Here is a 20,345-nt window from a genome sequence, read left to right on the forward strand (position 1 = left end):
GGAAAGGCTTGACAACTGAAGGTGTTGAATTTGTGTGATAACAAGCCAAAGGGCGCAATGCAGCAGTATATTCGATGTCTCCTCCATGTAAAGATCAACAGGATGGAGCATTGCTTCTCCTGCTGGGAGATTATAATGGTTGCTATGGAGAAGGAGAGACTATGTCAGTGTTCAACCTGATGCCATGTGTCTTCATTGAGGTCTGAAGACAATGTTAAGGACTCCCAGTTCTACTCCTTGCCACCTGAATGACATTCCCTGAGGTGGATCTGACCCACTGATGAAATTTGACATATCAGAGACTGTCTGGTATGTCATCCAGGCGGTTTGATTCTCTGGGCACAATATTATGAGATTATTGCTTGACTGGCCTTTGGGATAGGTTTGGCCCAGTGGCCACACATTTTAATTCCACATCCCATTCCCATTCTGATATGTCTATCCACGGCCTCGTCTACTGTAAAGTTGAAGCCACACTCAAGTTGGAGGAACAACACCTTATATTCCGTCTACGTAGCCTCCAACCTGATGGCATGAACATTGACTTCTCTAACTTCCGCTAATGCCCCACCTCCCCCTTGTACCCCATCCATTATTTATTTATATACACACATTCTTTCTCTATCTCTCCTTTTTCTCCCTCTGTCCCTCTGACTATACCCCTTACCCATCCTCTGTGTTTTTCCCCCCCTCCCCCTTTTCTTTCTCCCTGGGTCTCCTGTCCCATGATCCTCTCATATCCCTTTTGCCAATCACCTGTCCAGCTCTTGGCTCCATCCCTCCCCCTCCTGTCTTCTCCTATCATTTTGGATCTCCCCCTCCCCCTCCCACTTTCAAATCTCTTACTAGCTCTTCAGTTAGTGCTGACGAAGGGTCTTGGCCCGAAACGTCAACTGTACATCTTCCTAGAGATGCTGCCTGGCCTTTTGCGTTCACCAGCAACTTTGATGTGTGTTGTTTGGGGTAGGTTTCCCAGTTTAGACACCGTTCTCCAATTCTTCATAACCTGTTCTTCTTTGATGGGGGAGGGGGAAGGATTATGCTTATTACTGATCTGGGAATAGCTTTGCTATACTGATTTTTTGTACATCAGTAGGAAATAATTGGAGAGGGATCTTAGAAACAGGATTTGGAGAAGCATAGTCTGATTAGAGATTGTCAGCATGGCTTTATGAAGGACAGGTCATGCCTCACGAGCCTAAATAACATCTTAAAGGAAAAGTCAAAGCAAGGTAGAGAAATGGGAGTCGTGTATGTGGATTTTAGTAAGGCATTCAACATGGTTCCCTGTGGTAGACTCATTCAGAAAGTCAGGAGGCATGGGATCCAGGGTAACTTGGCTGTATGGATTCAGAATTTGCTTGCGCACAAAAGGCAGAGGGTGGTTGTAGAGCAGGCATATTCTACCTGGAAGACAGTACCCAGTGGGTTCTGCAGGGATCTGCTCTGCGGCTACTGCTCTTTGTGACTCTTATAAGTAACTTGTATGAAGAAGTGGAAGGTTGAGTTAGTAAGTTTTCAGATAACACAGATGTTGGTAGTGTTGTGGATGGTGGAGAAGGTTTTCATAGGTTGCAATAGGACCTGGATAGGGTACTGAGCTGGGCAGATGGAGTTCAATACGGAGATGTGTGAAGTGATACACTTTCGAAGGTCCTGATAGTTTGGAGGAATAAAGAGATCTTGGGCTGCACGTTCATAGATTCCTCAAAGCTGCGCTGCACAAGTTGATAGGGTGGATAAAAAGGTGTATAGTGTGTGTGGCCTTCATTCGTTGTGGAATTTAGTTCAAGAGCCCTGAGGTAATGTTGCAGCTCTAAAAAACTCTGGTTAGACTACACATGTAATATTACCAGGGTACTGCCTGAATTAGAGAACATGTCTGATAAAGGTTGGTTGAGTGGGTTAGATCATTCCTCTTTGAAGCAAAAGGGGATGAGAGGAGACTTGATAGAGATGGACACGATGTTAAGAGGCATAGGTCGAGTAGACAGTCAGTACTTTTCTCCCAGGGCAGCAATGACTAATACAAGAGGACATAATTTTAAGGTGATTGTTGGTAACATAGCAGGGATGTCTTATTATATAGAAAGTGCTTCCAGAGGTGGTGGTAGAGGCAGATACATTAGGAAAATTTAATAGACTCTTAGATAGACACATGGACATGTGGATGAAAGAAAAGTAGAGGGCTATGTGGGAGGAAAGGGTTAGATTGATCTTGCATAAGATTAAAAGGTGAACACAAAATATTGGGCGAAGGGTTTGTAGTGTACTATACTGTGCTGGTCTATTCTATTCCACATTATAGCTTTCGTGCCAAGATTGAAGTGGCTGTTGGCCCGTTGTATTCTTTGCTCCTTTATGAGGTAGTATGCTGGGTAATTTTAGACAGCAGTTACGTCTCAAGCACACAGGGGCTGTGTGTGCAGAGTCAAAAATAGGTATTCCCAATGGTGTTTGTATAAGTTCCATAAAGATTGAAATCTATGAATATGAGGTTCAAGAAACAGTGTTGTCAAGTTTCCCTGTGTAGTCCGTGTTGTTTCCACACAGTGTATTCTACTGATCTGTTGTAAGTTCTCGTAAGCTGCTGGCATATAGACGAGTCAGTGTCGCCAGTCCTAAAAGACACCTACAATAATTTACGCAGCACTCCTCAAACTGTAGGAGAATGGATGATGAAAAACTGGGAATGAGAGATGGTGAGTGTGTCCTTGTTGTGTCAGAAGTGTTGATTTAAGTTCTTAATGCATGGGGACCATAGAAGCCCTCCAGCCGTCAGGCACTTCCAACAGGAAGTTGCTTTGTACCTGATAGGAAGCTCCTTGAGAAAAGTCTGTAAGGATAGGAGTGCATAGAATTTGGTATAGGATCTACAAGCAGGTTCCAAAATATAGATGTCAGAGAACCTCAACAAATATTTTCTGCACCACTAGATTCCAAAGGGAGTCCAAAACTAGTTTCGGTATCAGGCAAGCAAACTTCACGATGCATACCTGGGAAACTACAATCAAAAACTCCAAAGAAGCAGTGAGAAGTAAAGAGCTGTTTTTCTTCAAAACTCAGAGCTGGTTTCTCCTAAGGTCATCTTCCTTTCTTTCAAAATAGAATTGTAATCAATAATCATCTTAATTTGTGTGATTATAAAATGGCTTCAGGATACAGAGGTCTGTTAAGAGTGTTAGCTGAGCTAGCATGGAATAGTTTTGAAAGTGATCCATTGTTTGACTAACGTACACTTCCTTGTATTGTCTCAATCACTCAATCTTTATGGTCAGACATAATCCTACAGAATAAATTATTCTGGTTTTGAGGGAGCTTTTACACAGTTTTTGTGATAATGATTAATCTTTTTAACCAAAGTGGTTTCCTGATGTTGGGTTATTTTTTAAGAATGTTAGTTCAATCTGTTTAATGGCAATGTAAGAATATCTTACAGTTTTGGATCACTTCTTGTACAGCTCTTCTGAGAGAATGCCCATTTTCCATTGCTATAGGTAGTTAATTCTGATCTGCAGATTAAAAATACATCAGATAGTGGTAAAATTGTCTCTTCTTTACTGCACCTTTGGAAGATATTAAATCCTGCCCTTTTCTTTGAGTTTATTTCAATGGTTTTGTTACCAGGCGGTCCCAAAAGCCATTGGCATAGCACAGTGGTTTTGTGCCTTTGGTCCTTACAAATGCAGTGTTCTGCTACCGCCGATTTCCCCGGGTAACCCAAACAGATACACCTCTTGTGCTCTTTGATGTGGTTTTCACCGTGTGTGAATATGGAAATATTGAGAAGACAAGCAGTAGTGTGGGTTGTTCCTCATTATTTGGTTACCTGGTTTTTCTGTCTGCCCTTTTAAGGGCCTGATTAGTTTACTTCACCTTGTAGCCATTCTGCAGGAACATCAGGTGTAATCGTCTTATTTCCTTGTGGAGACTCCCTGGGTCCAAAATAGTTTTCATACGATTAATCAAAGTAGAAAGAGCCACTCTAGGTTGGGAGGCATGACAGTGGCTGTTATTGTTGAGGTATAATTCCATATGAATGGATATCCGAAAGGTCCCATGTCCAAGGCTACCGTCTGGTTTCTGTTGCATTAGAATGTCCAGGAATGGGAGGCAACCATTCTTCTCCTTCTCCATCGTAGATTGAATTTTTGGATGTATGCTGTTCAGGTGGCCGTGGAACTGTTGGAGTTGTAAACAAGATGGGAGGGCGGAAACCTGATTGGATAATGACTAACCAATCAGGAGGAATGGACCACAGGGGTGTAAATACTACCAATCAAGACATGACTAGGCATCATTCCTGAAAAAGGTGGCAGAGTTTTGTCATCGAAATTTCAGTTATTATCGATATCTGTACCCAGCTGGAAGCCGAGAAGAGTTTATGCACTAGGAAAGCACTAGATCCTTTTCCAGTTCTGGTATGTTTGACAGACTGAATCACACAAAGCGATTCTGTTTCTGATTCTAATTCAGCTGTAATTATGATATATCTGATTTCAGCTTCTCTCTTTCAAACTACTGGGTGAATTCTATTATACTATGATCACGACCTCTTAAGTTTTCCTTTACCTTTAGCTCTCAAATCAAATCTTTCATTACATGATAGCCAATCCAAAATTGTCTTTTTCCTGGTAGACTCAACCACAATTTGCTCTAAAATACCATCTCATTGGCATTCTACAAATGCCTTCTCTTGGGATTCAGCACCACCCTGATTTTCCCAATCTACCTGCATATTGAAGTTCTCCATGACCATCATAGCATTACTCTTTTGGCTTGCCTTTTTTTTATCTCTCATTGTAATTTGTACTCCATACCCTGACTACAGTCCTTGCATGCTTTCCAATATTGAGCGTCGAGCATGCAAGATGGACTCATAAAAAAACGAACGAATGCTAAGGAGACGGTAAAAAATGCCGCCGAATGTGCCTCAAGGCACGAATAGGAACAACAATCCTGACGACAGACCAGAGGCCTGTATATAACTCTCATCAGGATCTTTTTTACCCTCACAGTTGCTTAACTCTACCCACAAGGATTCTACGTCTTCAGATCCTATGTCATTTTGTTCCAAGGATTTGATTTAATCTTTTACCAACAAAGCCACCCCATAACCTGTCCTTTTGATACAATGCTTATCTTTGGTGTTAAGCTGTGATCTTCTTTCAACCGTGAATGTCATACCAGCCCATTTCTAACTGCTCTACAGGATAATCTACCTTATTTCATATACTCTATGCATTCAAATATAACACTTTCAGATCTATATTCACCATCCTGCTTTTTAATTTTGTCTCCATGTTGCTTGAAAAATTCTTACCCCTTTCTAATTTTTTGTCTCATTCTTTATTCTGGAGACTTCAGTAACCTCTCCTGCATTTTCCTGCATAGTTTTTCCATACTATTCCAAGCTGTTGAACCTGCTCCACTGCTATGTACTTCCAAGCCCAATCCACAGCTCAAATTTTGTAACTCACCAAAGCTCTGGTCCCCAGCATGGTTCAGATGAAATTCATCTCATAGGAATAGCTTTCTCTTTCCCCAATACTGATGCCAATATCCCACACTTCAAACCCTCTTCTTCTGCACCATTGTTCGAATTACGCATTGATCTTATTAACCCTGTGCCAATTTTCATGTAGCTTATGTAGCTCAGCTACATTTTCATGTATTTCAGAGATTAGTGCATTTTTGGTTCAGTGTTTTAACTTAGTCCATAGTTGCTCAAGTTCCCTCTGCAGAACCTTTTCTTTGTTTTTCCTACTTCACTGGTACCCAGATGGACCGCAACAAATGGATTTATCCTCTCCCATTCCAAATTCCTGTGCAGGTCAGATGAGATGTTTCGAACCAAGGCACCAGGCAGCTCTTGATCCTTGTGACTGAGATTTATGTCTATTCCTCTGGGTCTTTTGGATCCCTGTACTTGCCTCAATTGCAGCCACACCCCTCTTGCCTCTGGCTGCAAACTAAGTTTGAAAGAGTTAGTCTAATGAGTGTGACTGCTTCCTGAATGCTAGTGTATTGGAAACTCTCTCCATCCCTGATACACCACCATGTTTGCAGCTCAGAGTCGAAGTTATCAGCTTTGAGCCTGAGTTCCTTGAGCTACCAACACTTGCTGCAGATATGGTCCACCAGCTCCCAGATCATGCAGCTGCAACACTTCACCTGATCCTGCATCCCTACTTTAATTAATAAGCTGTAATTAGGTTATATTTTTAGTTAATGATTATAAATATAAATCTTACTTCTTCTTATCTGCTGTTCACCCGTCATCTTTTCCGAAGCCTCTGAGATTGCTACATTGGCCCACATGACTCAAAATGGCTCTGGGACCCTGGGCTCTGCCTCTTTTTGCCGAAGCCTCTTGAGCCAAAGCCTCAGTTCCTCATTCTAACTCTGTCCCACTGCAACAATGGCCACTCCCAAGATGGTGCGAGCCGCATTAGTTGCTTTTGAGTTCATAGGGATGGTTTTAGGGACAAAGAGGAGAGTTAAGGGTCAGGTTATCATTCACAGACAGGGACGTGGGGGGAATTAGAGACCAGGCTGAAGTCAAAGCCTCTGCTCTGCATTCAAAGGCCAGCAAGACAGACATGAGACATGGGATGTTGTACTGGTTGACTAGTGTTGATGGGGGCTGATGGTCCCGTTTTTCCAGGATCTGCGGGTTGACAGCAGGTTCTGGATTCGGAGATCTGTGCAGACAGTGGGAATGAGGTCCAACGACACCATAGGTTCCCGAATCACTGAGACCACAGCTTGAGTCAGTGTACAAGGTCACGTCATCGTCAAGCGCAGAGTTCGAGGCCTAGTCTTCAGAGATCAACAAGTCATGGGGTCAGTGACGAGAATCAAGGCCCGGGGGTCAAGCCAGAAGTTCAGAAGTTGAGGCCCATTGGCCAGAACCCAAGTCTGTGATTCTTTGTGAGTCCGCTGGGGAAATCAAAGGCCCAATGTATGTGAGTTCAAGTCCAAGTTCATTGGAGGCTGGAGGCTGAAGACAGTCTGTCATGGGGTTCAAGGACTGCCTGTATGCATGGGTGGGAGGGATGAACCGCTGTGTCACACTTAACCAAGCTTCTTTTGCTATTGTTGTTTTTGCAGTTTGTTGTGTTCTGTTGTGTTTTGTTTTGAGTCCACAGCATTCTCTGGGGTGCACTGGTTGTTATATGCAAGCGATTAACTTCCCTGTATGTTTCAATGCACTGTACATATTTTGAATTGACTTTATTACTTACATCCTACATATACATGAGGAGTAAAAATCTTTACGTTACATCTCTGACTAAATGTGCAATGTGCAATTATAGTAACTTATAATAAATAATATGTACAACAGGACAGTCAATATTACATAGGAATACAGTTGTGTCAGCATGAATTAATCAGTCTGATGGCCTGGGGGAAGAAGCTGTCCTGGAGCCTGTTGGTCCTGGCTTTTATGCTGCGGTACCATTTCCCAGGTGGTAGCAGCTGGAACAGTTTGTGGTTGGGGTGACTTGTGTCCCCAATGATCCTTCGGGCCCTTTTTACACACCTATCTTTGTAAATGTCCTGAATAGTGGGACATAAAGTTGTAAATAAATTTGAATCTTGAATTCCCTATTGGCCAATTTGCTTGAACCTCACTTGAGCAATATTCTCTGCTCTCACACAGCTCTCACTCTTGTTACTCCAAAGCCACTAATCCTCACAGCAAATTTGACTTGGTTGACTGTGACACAGAGGTTGTCTCGACACAGTCAGCCTGCTGCACTCGTATTATATTTTCAAACTCACCTCACTACCATTGTAAATGCTCGGCAGCAAACATGAGCGAATCAGCTTTGGTCTCTTTCAACAGATGTGATTGGCATTTATTCTGTTGAGCTATGTCGAAAACTTTTGAGAGTAAAAATTAATTTGTTTCAAAATGGATGTGGATGTTCACCTTAATGTGCCCTATTGTAAAGGACTTCTAGGTCACTTTAGAAATAAACTGTGCTGTTTATTGTTTTATTTATTGAACTTTAATCATGAATATCAGCTTCAGCTCTGTAAGGTGAGAAACAAAGTGTGTGTTGCCTCAAGTCTTTACTGTGTGAGAAAACTAAATCAAATTAGAAATGCTTCCTCTGGCCTAATTACAAAGCTACAAAGTTCAAACAGTGCAATGTAGAGTTCAAATTAGCATACTGTACATATCTACTTAGTAATTGCTGGTGCTTTACTGTTAGTGGTGATACAACTGGGTAATCCCTTGGGCCACTTTGTCACGTTGAAGGCATTAGATTAGTGAAAGTTTTATTATGATATCAAAGCGCTAAAGAAAACAACACCTTTTGAACATACGAGGGGTGATTGATAAGTTTGTGGCCTAAGGTAGAAGGAGTCAATTTTAGAAAACCTAGCACATTTATTTTTCAACACAGTCCCCTCCTACATTTACACACTTAGTCCAGTGATCGTGGAGCATACGGATCTTGGACCTCCAGAAAGCGTCCACACCATGGGTGATTGATAAGTTTGTGGCCTAACGTAGAAACCGATGAGTTATTAACTTCAAACTTTCTGCATAATCATTCAAAGAGTTGTCCTGCATGTGCCTGTAACGAGAGCTGTATAACTCATCTCCTTCTGCCTTGGGCCACGAACTTATCAATCACCCCTGCTGTGGACACTTTCCGGAGGTTCAAGATCCGTACGCTCCACGACCGCTGGACTAAGTGTGTAAATGTAGGAGGGGACTATGTTAAAAAATAAATGTGCTAGGGTTTCTAAAATTGACTCCTTCTACCTGAGGCCACGAACTTATCAATCACCCCTCATATATTTTGGATGGTATGCCTAATCAGTATCAATAACATCTTTGAAAAAAGGCTCCATAATAGGGTAATAAGAGGTAACTCTAAATGTTCAGTGTACACTTTTTTTTTAGAACTCGAGTTAGATCACCGTACAGAAATGATCTGAGAAATGTTTTGTTCATTGTGTTATGGCTATCTCTGTTGCAACCATCATTAGGCAGTGTACATGTAGTTTTTCTTTCATTGGTCCGTGATGACTAACAAAGCTGCCTTTAGGACCCTGGGTCAGTGTCCGATGGGCTGCTGTATTGCCAGTAAATATAGGAATCATTTTTAAAGTATTAATATGGTTGTTATTGATCCCTTTATTGACAAGACTCATGGGAAAGAAGGTAATGAATTCTTTATAACTATTGGGCATGATATTTTGAGACAGTTAATTTATTAAACTTGATTTTCTGCCATTCATTGACAGAGGGAAAAGACAGGAAGAGGTGGTTCTCAGTCTTTCTACTGCCGCTGCCACAGTCCTCATTTTCAGGGCAGCTCAATGGTATGTTTGAAGTTTGCTGGTTTTATGTGTTCCAGTTTTAAGCAATTATCCACATCCTTTTTCAAAAGGGGTAATATTATAGAGGGTATGTTTGTGTGTGGTGTACTGTGTGTGCACGTGCATGTGCAGCTTTGGCGAGTGGTTTATATTGCTTTATTAATTAGACGTAGCATTGAGATTCAAGATACTGTAACAAACTGCAGGCTATTCGCTTGGGACCAGTGCAGTATGATTAGCGGCTGCACTAACTAACATAAAATTGCTCGTGTGTTACGTTCAGTTAGCAAACAGAAACAAGGCACCACATCTGTTCCTAAGCTGGTATCCTGAAGATCAAACGATTTTTGAAAATATCATCTGGCTGGGGAATTTCTTTGTCAATTCGTGAACAGTGTGATATCTTAACTCACTGTCTTGGAAATGATGTCTGCTAAAGTCTTTGCAAGTAACAGGCAACAAAAAGTTCTGCAATCACTTGAAGATTTCACAGTTGGTTGACTGTAAAGGATTCTGTGGGTTTCTGGCACGCATTCAGATTTTGCACTTACTGTAATCCTTCTTCATGTTCTGGTGAACTGCAGGTTAGATCTCCAGATGCAGAGAAGTCTATTAGCACAAGAATATCTTCCAGGAAGTCATTCACTTATGGTAATACATCACATGATACAACTATGACAACTTACTCAGTATTTATCTATGCTTAAAGAGATCTCCAGATTACAGAGTGCACTTTCTTTGATAGTGACCTGTGCCCAACCTTCGAGTTGATGCAATGCACAAGACCTTTTATAAAGCATCTGATCACCCTCTGTGACTTCTCAGACATCAGACTCCACTATGTTGACTTCCAAACATCGGCCACTAGACACACTTCATCCTCCCTTCTGAATTCCATACCAGCCTGTGTCAAATAGGGCATAGCTACAAATTTAGAATCTACCTGACAAGAACCAGAAATATGGCTAAAGTGACCTGGGTTCTGACCGCCTGCTGGTCTTAGAAGGACCGGGCTCTGGAGGGGTGGTGTGAGAGTGAGGCAGTAGGGGAGGGAAAGATGGGGGGAGCAGAAGTGGGAGTGAGAAAGCGAGGTAGAGAAATGATGGAAATTACTCTCTACCTCTGTACGCAACCACTTATCCCTCTCATAGTCAAACATCTTTCTGACATGAAGCCATCAGGGAACTTTTCATCCAAAGCTCACACCATTCTGGTTAACATGAGTCTGTACAAGGTGAGTATAAGCCATTGGGTTACAATATGACAAAGTGAAAAAAAATGGGGATTGTCAACTTAAAAAAAATTGACTGATTCAGGCATCTCTTTCCCAATGTTAGCTGACTCTGGATGAAACAGAATGGAAATATTAACTGTTTCAAAGGCAATCAAGATACAGATTAATCCTCTCAGAGACAAATTGGAGACATTTTTTTCCTGAAAGGACATGAAGCCCAAATGACACACTTAGTCAAGCTTCTGGTGCTGATGCATAAACATAGTCATGTTTCAAATGACATTTAAACGGACATGATTGTCCCACTAAATAACATTCAGTAGATCAGTGATAGTTCAGTGGAGGTCCAGTTAAAAAAAAAGTGAGGGAATTTTGACTTGAAATTTTTGCAATATTCAGCTATTTCAAAGTGTGCAATAAAAACGCTTCATTTTCCTCTTCTTGCTTGAAATTGCATTCTCTGTGCAGAAGGCTGTTGAGAAAGTCGCAAAATCTCAAAAAGCAGATGTTGAAAATCTCCCCACAACTTTTCAGAATCCTCACAGAAACCAGCAGAGCCTTTACATTAACACAGATTTTCAATTCACAGGTCTGCATATGAAAAAACATAACTTTAATATATAAAGTTGTGCACTGTTAAGATCTTAGTCATATAGTTGAACAAATATCAAGCGTAGCTTCACATACATCTTCCTAGTTGGTGAGCTTTGGGTGGAATGGGGAAGTAGATTCAAGAACCTAATTCAGAAGTGGAGCTCAGAAGTTTGCAAGCCACTGCTTTACAAAATCTCAATACTTAATCTTACTTAAGGGCAAAGTTTCAAGGTCATCTCCGCTGAATTCAGTGACTTATAATTAAAACCAATACCACTTATCCAGATCTGTCATTTAGTGCTAACCACTGGTCACCAGTGCAGGAGCAATTGAAATGCTACTGCTTATTATGTAATAACAGTCGTTCAGGGCAGTTACTCCTTGCACTTATCAAACCCTCTTCTTTTCTCTTATACCACAGCTAAGGAGTCTCATCATATTTTTGAAAATTACATTGGTAATATGGAACGTCACCTGTCCATGCATTTTAACGAGAGATTAGTGATTAACTTAATGTTACTTCTCTTTGAGGAATTCAAAGAGGTCAAGGAGCCATTCAGCGGGCTCAGCAGGAGCATCATCCCTCACTTCAATGAGAAGACCACCTTATCGGGTATGCTGTTCGGCAATGAATCTTGCAAAGGTTCTAATCAGCCCCCAGAACACCTACTTCTTCCTGCACACTCATTTTCAATTACTTACAAACCTGCAGAATCGCTTGATCAAATGCAACATTTTAGGAATGGTCTTGAGTCACTATGATGCCAAAAAAGTACTGCCACTCTCCCGATGAAGGGTCACGGCCTGAAATGTAAACTGCTTGCTTCCCTCCATAGATGCTGCCTGACCGGCTGAGTTCCACCTGCGTTTTGTGTGTGTTGCTCAAGATATCCTGCATCTGCAGACTATGTTATACCACTTAATGTAATAAATAAAGATTTCAGGAAAGCTAAAATGGGTGCTGACTTCTGCTGTATACAACAGCAATATCAACAACTGTACATCTACATATTTTAATAGTGTCATTTAAGCTTAGGAAGCCCTCCCACACAATCATCAAAGCACTTCTCTTATCTCACTTGGTCACCGACATAAGAAAACAGAACTCCTACGTCAAGCTGAAAGCCAGTGTCTGTAAGGTTTTGGATTTTCAACAATACCCAGCTTGGCCCCTGCAATATTACCCATGATAAGTCAGTAGTTATGTACTCCCAACTTTATAAATTCAAGTGTGTAACAAGTTCAGGTTCAATTAACATTCAGCCATAGATGAATACAGCCAAATGGAACAGCATTCCTCTGCGGCCAAGGTGCAAAACACATTACCATCGGCGCACAGCACACACTGCACATAGCACTTCGACAGCATCCTGACTGACTGTGTCATCACCTGGTACGGGAACTGAACTACACTCAATCCCAGGGCACTGCAGAGAGTGGTGTGGGCAGCCCAGTGTATCTGTGGATGTGAACTTTCCTCTGTTCAGGACATTTACAGCAGCAAGTGCCTAAAAAGGGCCCAGAGGATCATCAGGGACTCCAGTCACCACAACCACAAACTGTTTCAGCTGCTACCGTCCGGCAAATGATACCGCAGCATTAGGACCAGGACCAACAGGCTCCAGGACAGCTTCTTTCACCAGGCCATCAGATTTATCAATACACATTGCTGTGATTGCATATCTGACTGTACACTGATCTGATTGTGTATCTGACTGTACATACATGAATACAAAACAATTATGTATACAATTTTAGTGTTTGGGCAATATCCTCCCACATTTCCCCTGTTCATCGCTTGTACATTGCGACAGAGACGCAACGTAAAGATTTTTATTGTCTTGGATGTAAGAAATAAAATAAATGCAATACAGTACAAATAACACATATGGTTGTGATTGCAGCAAAACATATAATCACAAAGAAAAAAATATATAGCCCAAGTCCCTGAGTGGCATTGATGATGTTGTCCTGGTCCAGTTTGTTCTTGCACTGAGTGAACACCGGAGGGCAGCACTGATGGGAGGAGTCAGTCCCCAACCCAGTACGGATTCCAGCGCACCACTCAGAGGTCTGTACTCTCTCTCACCCTGCCTCTGGCGCCTCCATCCCTGGTAACTGCGACAGGCAACCCTGAGGGGTAGACCTAGTGCCCGCCACAACCAAGTAAATGCTGCTCCCCAGCTGTCAGTCTCACCAAGTAAGCCAGTAAAGTGGACTTGAAGTATTCTGCCTTACTAAAGTCCAACAGGGTCTTGTGATCACAGTAAAAACATCCAAGACAGCAACTTGCACCGAGAGCTGCCCCACCACAATAGCGCTACACGACAAGTCCAGGTGACAACATAACAACAGTGCATAATAAGTCTGGCTCCATTACTATTGAGCAACATGCTGATGGGATAGTCCTACCGTACTTGATGTGCTTAGTGTCCAGCAGTGACGTGCGATCATAAATAATGATGAAAAGGACAAACAAATAACTTTTGATTGGACCCAGAGTGGCCGCTGTATCAGAGCACGCCACCATCTTACCGGAAACCACGTGTTGGTGCATAACTGAGAGAGTGTTTATATCCCACTCCCTCCTTCTTAGTACATGTTAAATTGGAGCAGCAATTAATGTAGTCATCCTCTTAAGGCTACATCTATGCAAGGGTTCCAGATGGGCTGGTTATTATAAGTTCACAATTAATTGATATCGCCAAGAAAGCCTTTGAAATTGTAGCTGGTTTCATATTTTCAGCAATTAATATTAGGTGGTTGACCAATTTACAAAATTCTCCAATTGCTGAAACAAAATCAGCACAGAAACATTGTATTTAGCACAAGAGGTAGATGGAGAGGAAAGGTTTAAAGAGGATTATGGGCCAAATTTGGGCAGATGGAACTCTCTCCGATGGGAATCTTGGTCAGTATGGGCCAGTTGAGGCAAAGGCCTGTTTCCATGCTCTGGGCACTACAAGAGTGATGTAGTTCTATTCTTTAAAATCAATAATGATAGTAACTGAAAAGCAAATACAGTTGACCATTTAGAACGTTTTGAGTCGGTATTTATACTGAAGGAGCAGAACAGCATCCAAGGAAATGAATACGGAATCATTGTCAAGGACTCACCAAAAGATAGTGAGCCAAGTATTGTTAATGAAAAAGATGATGATAGAAAAGTGACATCTTCCCAGGTTGAAATGTTTTAGCAGAAGTAGGCATAAATATTACCAAGGGTCTGCAAATACACATGCCATGTTCTCGACATTCAGGAATTGTCTCTTCAGATTGAAGAGTTGAGTGTAGCATACCTTAAACTAAGTCAGGTAAAAGAGGGAAGCCAGCATATTACAGACTGGTTAATCGGACATAAGTTGTTGGGAAATCACTGGAGTCTGGAGTGACTTAACACCTTGAACTGAATGGAGAGAGGCAGCATGAATAAAAGAAAAGTCATGCTTAACAAACCCAAAAACTTTGGATTTAGTGGTAGTAATGAGAACAAAGGCATCCACTTGCCCCAAGAGTCATTCTTTTTTTCTCATGACTACCATCAAGGAGGAGATACAGGAGCCTGAAGACCCACATTTAACATTTCAAGAAAAATTTCTTTTGCGCTGCCATCAGATTTTTGAACAATCCGCGAACACATGAACACCTCCTTGCCATTCCTCTTCTGCAATTTTTTTTTATTGTAACTTAAATGCTTTTTGTGTTTTTCACTCTACTGCTGCTGCGAGACTAGAAATTTGTGACATATGTCAGTGATCATAAACCTGGTTGTGGGTCTGATTAATTCCTCCATGAAACATGGAAAGTGCAAAGTTGTGTAAATGACCATCACAAACCGCACAGTTTGCAGCCTTTTTGTCCTCAATCAAGCGGAAATAACTTGAACCATCTTGACCTGCAGACATTTATGAAGTATACCATAGTATAGCCTCAAAAGCTGTCATGAGGTTACATGAGATATAAGTGAATTTTAATGTCCCGCTAAGCCACAATAACCACCTAGCAAACTAACTGTCTTTAAAAGACTGATCTTATGTGTATGTAGGTTAAATATTTTTGTCTGAATACTCAATAATAATGTGAGATATTTTAAAATGAAAAGTATGGTACTTTAGATTTTGCTTTAATCAGATATAACATCTTCAATCTATATTTGGCGCTTCATAAAATGATTAAAAAATCTACCTATGGATAATATTTGAAGTGATTAGTACTTCACCCAGCTTGTGACATTATGGCTCCTGGATTCTAAGGCATGGACAAGGTTGAAACATGTGCAGCTCAACTCTACCTCACCTGGAGGGGCTATTTAAGTCCCTGGATGGTGGTGAAGGAGGCCATGCAAGGACAGCCGGTACATTTCCTTCCTTTGCAGGAGAAAGTGTCATGAGATGGGGTGGGGAGGGAGGAGCAGAAATCCAAGTCCCAAAGAGAGTGGCCCCTGTAGAAAGAAGAAAATGTGCAGGAATCGGGTAGGGGAGAGGGGAAATGTGACTGGTGATGAGATTGTGCTGAGGCTGGGGAAAATATTGGAGGTGATGGGTTGGATTGGGTGAAAGATGAGAGCCAAGAGCATTCTATTGCTGTCTGCTTTGGGTGGGGAGGGGGGTGGAATGTGTTGGGGTTAGGGGAGATGTGTGGGAAATGGAGGAAATATGTCTGAGAGCCCCATCAACTATGGAAGAGAGGAAGCTGCATTTCTAAAAGAGGACATTTTGGAAGCCATAGAGTAGAATTTGATCACTCATTGCCAGGTTATGCTTCAGTTTGAAGAATTTTGGTGAGACCACATCTGAAGGACAATGTCTGGGATTGATCACCTTAATTAAGGAAGAAAATTAATTCATTAGAAATAATTCAGAAAAGGCTTACTAGAGTGAATTTGTTGAGCAGACAATCTTGTATCTGCTAGTGTTAGATGTGTGAAAAGGGTCTCAGTTGAAACTTCACTGTGTGGCATTGTAATGACTGTGGTTATGGGCTTGCAATTTCCGGTGCAGAACTGGAACAGGCTTGAAGCAAAGATGGCTTCATCTGATATCTGCTCTGTCTGTTGCTTGCTGATTTCCTGTCTAGCTCTCTTACAGTCTTATATCATGACTTCACCGCCTTAGCAGGTCAGTTTTAAGTTTATTTGGCAATAATCCATACATGCTTCTCATTGAACCAGGGTTGACCCCCTGATTAATAGTCATGGTAAACTGAGGGAATTGTGAGGCATTGAGATTACAGATAGTGTTAGTGATGGCAAACATGAAAGTTGCTGATGCTGCTCCATTGATGTTACAGTAAATATATATATATATATAATATAGCTAAATTAAATTAGTGTTGGCGCATGGCCAAGTGGTTAAGGCGTTCATCTAGTGATCTGAAGGTCGCTAGTTCGAGCCTTGGCTGAGACAACGTGTTGTGTTCTTGAGTAAGGCACTTCACCACGCATTACTCTGCAACGACACTGGTGCCAAGCTGTATGGGTCCTAATGCCCTTCCCTTGGGCAACATCACTGGCATGGAGAGGGGAGACTTGCATTATGGGCAGCTGCTGGTCTTCCCTACAACCTTGCCCAGGCCTGCGCCCTGGAAACCTTCCAAGGCGCAAATCCATGGTCTCACGAGGCTAATGGATGCCTATTAAATTAAATTAGTAATGCAGAAATTTTAAAAAATAGTGAAGTGGTGTTCATGGGTTCAATGTCCATGTAGGAATCGGATGGCAGAGGGGATGAAGCTGGTCCTGAATTGTTGAGTGTGTGTCTTCAGGCCTCTGTGCCTCCTTCCTGATGGTAGCAATGAGAACAAGGCATGATCTGGGTGATGGGGCCCTTAATGATGGACGCCACCTTTTTGAGGCATCGTCCCTTGAATATATCCTGGATGCCACAGAGGCTAGTACCCATGATGGAGCTGACAACTGTTCACAACTTTCTGCAGCCTCTTTTGATCCTTTGCAGTAGCCACCACCACCACCCCCCGCCCCACCCATACCAGATGGGGATGCAGCCAGTTAGAATACTGTCCGCAATAAATCTGCAGAAATTTGCAAGTGTCATTGTGATGTCCCAAATCTCCTCAAACTCCTAATGAAATGGAGATGCTGCCCTGCCTTCTTTGTAGCTACATTGATATGTTGGGCCCAGGATAGATTTCAGAGTTATCAACACCCAGGAACTTGAAATTGCTCATACTTTCCACAATTTTATTCTTGCTCTGTTGGAAGGTAATGGTATGACTAGCTAGAGGGAGTTTTAAAGTTAATCATGTGGAAGAGGTCTGCAGGCACACATACACCAGGAAAGTCAGAATGACACATATCCTCCCCGAGGTGTTCAGGGTGGTGAATCAGGGGTATGATATGCTTGCCTTCAACAGTGGGGGCATTGAGTATAAAAGTTGGGGGGGATTCCTGAAATTGGCATTAAGTCACCTTTGGAGTATTGTGTGCTTTTCTAGTCACCACATGGAACAAAGTGGAGACACAAGAGAGGGTGGAGATGGGTTCGTCAGGATTCTGCCTGGATTGGAGTATGTCAACTAACAGAGAGGTTTCGGTATGGTTTCGGTGTGAAAATGTCAAATACTAATAGGCATCGATTTAAGGTGAGAGTCGGAAAGTTCAAAGGGCAACTCTGACATGAAGAGTGACAGGTGCTTGGAGCTGCTGTCTGGAGAGATGGTAGAGTAAATATGATAGCAACGTTTATGAAGCATTCAAACAGACACATGAACAGGTAGGTAATAGAGGGATACAGACCATGTGTAGGTAGATGGGATTAGTTTAAGCTGGCATCATAATCATCATAGACAGGTTGGGGAAGTGGACATGTTCCTCTACAGTTCTGCTCTGAGTTCAATGAAGATCTCATGTGAACCAGACAACATTTTATGACAAAGTTGAAACTACTGTGAACAAAGATACCTCAGCTAGTTTTACTGATTCCAAATTGTGTATTTTTAATTCCAGTGCCAATGTGGTGGGATTTGAACTCGGGTCTGTAGGTTTTTTGTTCAGCCATGTGGGTGGCTCTTCCAATAGCTTAACTGCTATGCCACCATCATTCCTTAGAAAATTTAGAATATTTTGGAAAACCTTCTCCAATCTGTCAAGCTTTTATATCTTTCATAAAATGCAGTGTCTAAACCTGGGCATAACGCAAACTGGTGACATTTAGCAATTTAATACTGCTTCCTTGTTATAATCATGTCTTATTTATAAAGACAAAGATCCAGTAAGCTTGTTTAACAACCTTCTATTTACTTGATTGCCAATTCCAAATATTTTCTGTATGTTTTTCAGTAACATCAATTAATCTGCACTGGTAATGCTTCTCTGTGCTGCATTTCCATTGATGTAACCTGTGTAAAAATTTAATCAACACTTAGAAAGGGTCTACATTATATTTAGCATGAATAATGCAATTATAAATTTAATTGATGGACAAGATACAGTTCTAATAACCACTAGTAGCATTTCATTAGGAGTTTGAGAAGATTTGGTATGTCACCTATAACACTTGCAAATTTCTACAGATGTACTGTGGAGAGCATTCTAACTGGCGGCATCACCATCTGATATGGAGGGGAAGCAAAGCTGCAGGGAGCTGTAATATTAGTCAGCTCCATCATGGGCACTAGCCTCCGTAGTATCTAAGACATCTTCAAGAAGTGATGTCTCAAAATTGTGGCATCCATCATTAAGGACCCCCACCACCCAGGACATGCCCTCTTCTCATTGTTACATCAGGAAGGAGGTACAGAAGACTGAAGGCACACACTCAGTGATTCAGGAACAGCTTCTTCCCCTCTGCCATCAGATTTCTGAATGGACACTGAACCCATGAACTAATTTTAATTTTTTTTGCTACTTATGTAATTAACTCTTTTATATATAATGCAATGTTTCATGCAGTCTGGCGAAGTTGATGAGTGGTGACAAGAACAACAGATCATTATTCCCGTTTTGAGCACTAAATGACTCATTATGTTAATTTGCAGAAACTTAAATGAAGATCAACTTGTGACCAATTGAATTGACTTCATTACTTACATCCTTCATCTACATGAAGAGTAAAAATTTTTACATTACGCCTCCGTCTAAATGTGCAATGTGTAATTTATAGTAATTTGTAATAAGGAGTATGTACAACAGGACAGTCAATACAACATAGAAATACAGTTGCATCAGCATGAATTAATCAGTCTGATGGCCTGGTGGAAAAAGCTGTCCCAGAGCCTGTTGGTCCTGGCTTTTATGCTTCAGTACTGTTTCTCGGATGGTAGCAGCTGGAACAGTTTGTAGTTGGGGTGACTTGGGTCCCCATTGATCCTTTGGGCCCTTTTTACACACTTGTCTTTGTCAATGTCCTGAATCATGGGAAGTTCCTATCTACAGATGCGTTGGGCTGACTGCACCATTCTCTGCAGAATCCTGCAACTGAGGGAAGTACAGCTCCCATACCAGGCAGTGATGCAGCCAGTCAGGATACTCTCAGTCATGCCCCGATAGACAGTTCTTAGGATTTGGAGGCCCATGCCAAACTTCTTCAACCGTCTGAGGTGAAAGAGGTGCTGTTGTGCTTTTTTTCACCACATAGCCAGTATGTACAGACCACGTGAGATCCTTGGTGATATGTATGCCGAGGAACTTAAAGCTGTTCACCCTCTCAACCCCAGGTCTACCAATGTCAATAGGGGCTAGCCTGTCTCCATTCCTCCCGTAGTCCACAACAGCTCCTTTGCTTTGCAGCATTGAGGGAGAAGTTGTTTTCGTGTCACCACTGTGTCAGGGTGATGACTTTTTCTCTGTAGGCTGCCTCGTTATTACTTGAGATTAGGTCAATCAATGTAGTATCCTCAGTGAATTTAATTAGCAGATTGGAGCTGTGGGTGGTGGCACAGTCATGGGTATGCAGAGAGTAAAGGAGAGGGCTTAGGACACAGCCCTGAGGGGCACCTCTGTTGAGGGTCAGAGGGGCAGAGGTGAGGGAGCCCACTCTTACCACCTGTCGGCGATCTGAAAGCATTTTACATTGTACAAATGGAAACACAAGTAATATCAGATGAGAATCAGAGAGCCTGGAAGTGCCTATAATATCGTGTACCACATTTTATAGTTGTTGAACTCATTCACTGCCGATTAAAAAGTAAAATGTATGATTAATTCCTACTTCGC

At 41.9% G+C, this 20,345-nt stretch overlaps 1 protein-coding gene across 11 annotated transcripts in view; it reads left to right on the forward strand.

Moving 5' to 3' along the window:
• The window catches only part of LOC134338201 (disks large-associated protein 2-like), a 787,855-nt gene that overhangs the window by 498,291 nt on the left and 269,219 nt on the right, over positions 1-20,345 (forward strand). Inside the window, exon 4 of one of the 11 annotated variants that reach the window (XM_063033863.1) lies at positions 9,271-9,348. The exons of the other annotated variants lie outside the window; for them this stretch is intronic. The gene's annotated coding sequence lies outside the window, so the exon portion shown is untranslated. The remainder of the gene's footprint in view (positions 1-9,270; positions 9,349-20,345) is intronic. 11 annotated transcript variants of the gene reach the window in all.

Source organism: Mobula hypostoma, chromosome 26 (genome assembly GCF_963921235.1).
Source record: "Mobula hypostoma chromosome 26, sMobHyp1.1, whole genome shotgun sequence".
Classification (NCBI taxonomy): domain Eukaryota; kingdom Metazoa; phylum Chordata; class Chondrichthyes; order Myliobatiformes; family Myliobatidae; genus Mobula; species Mobula hypostoma.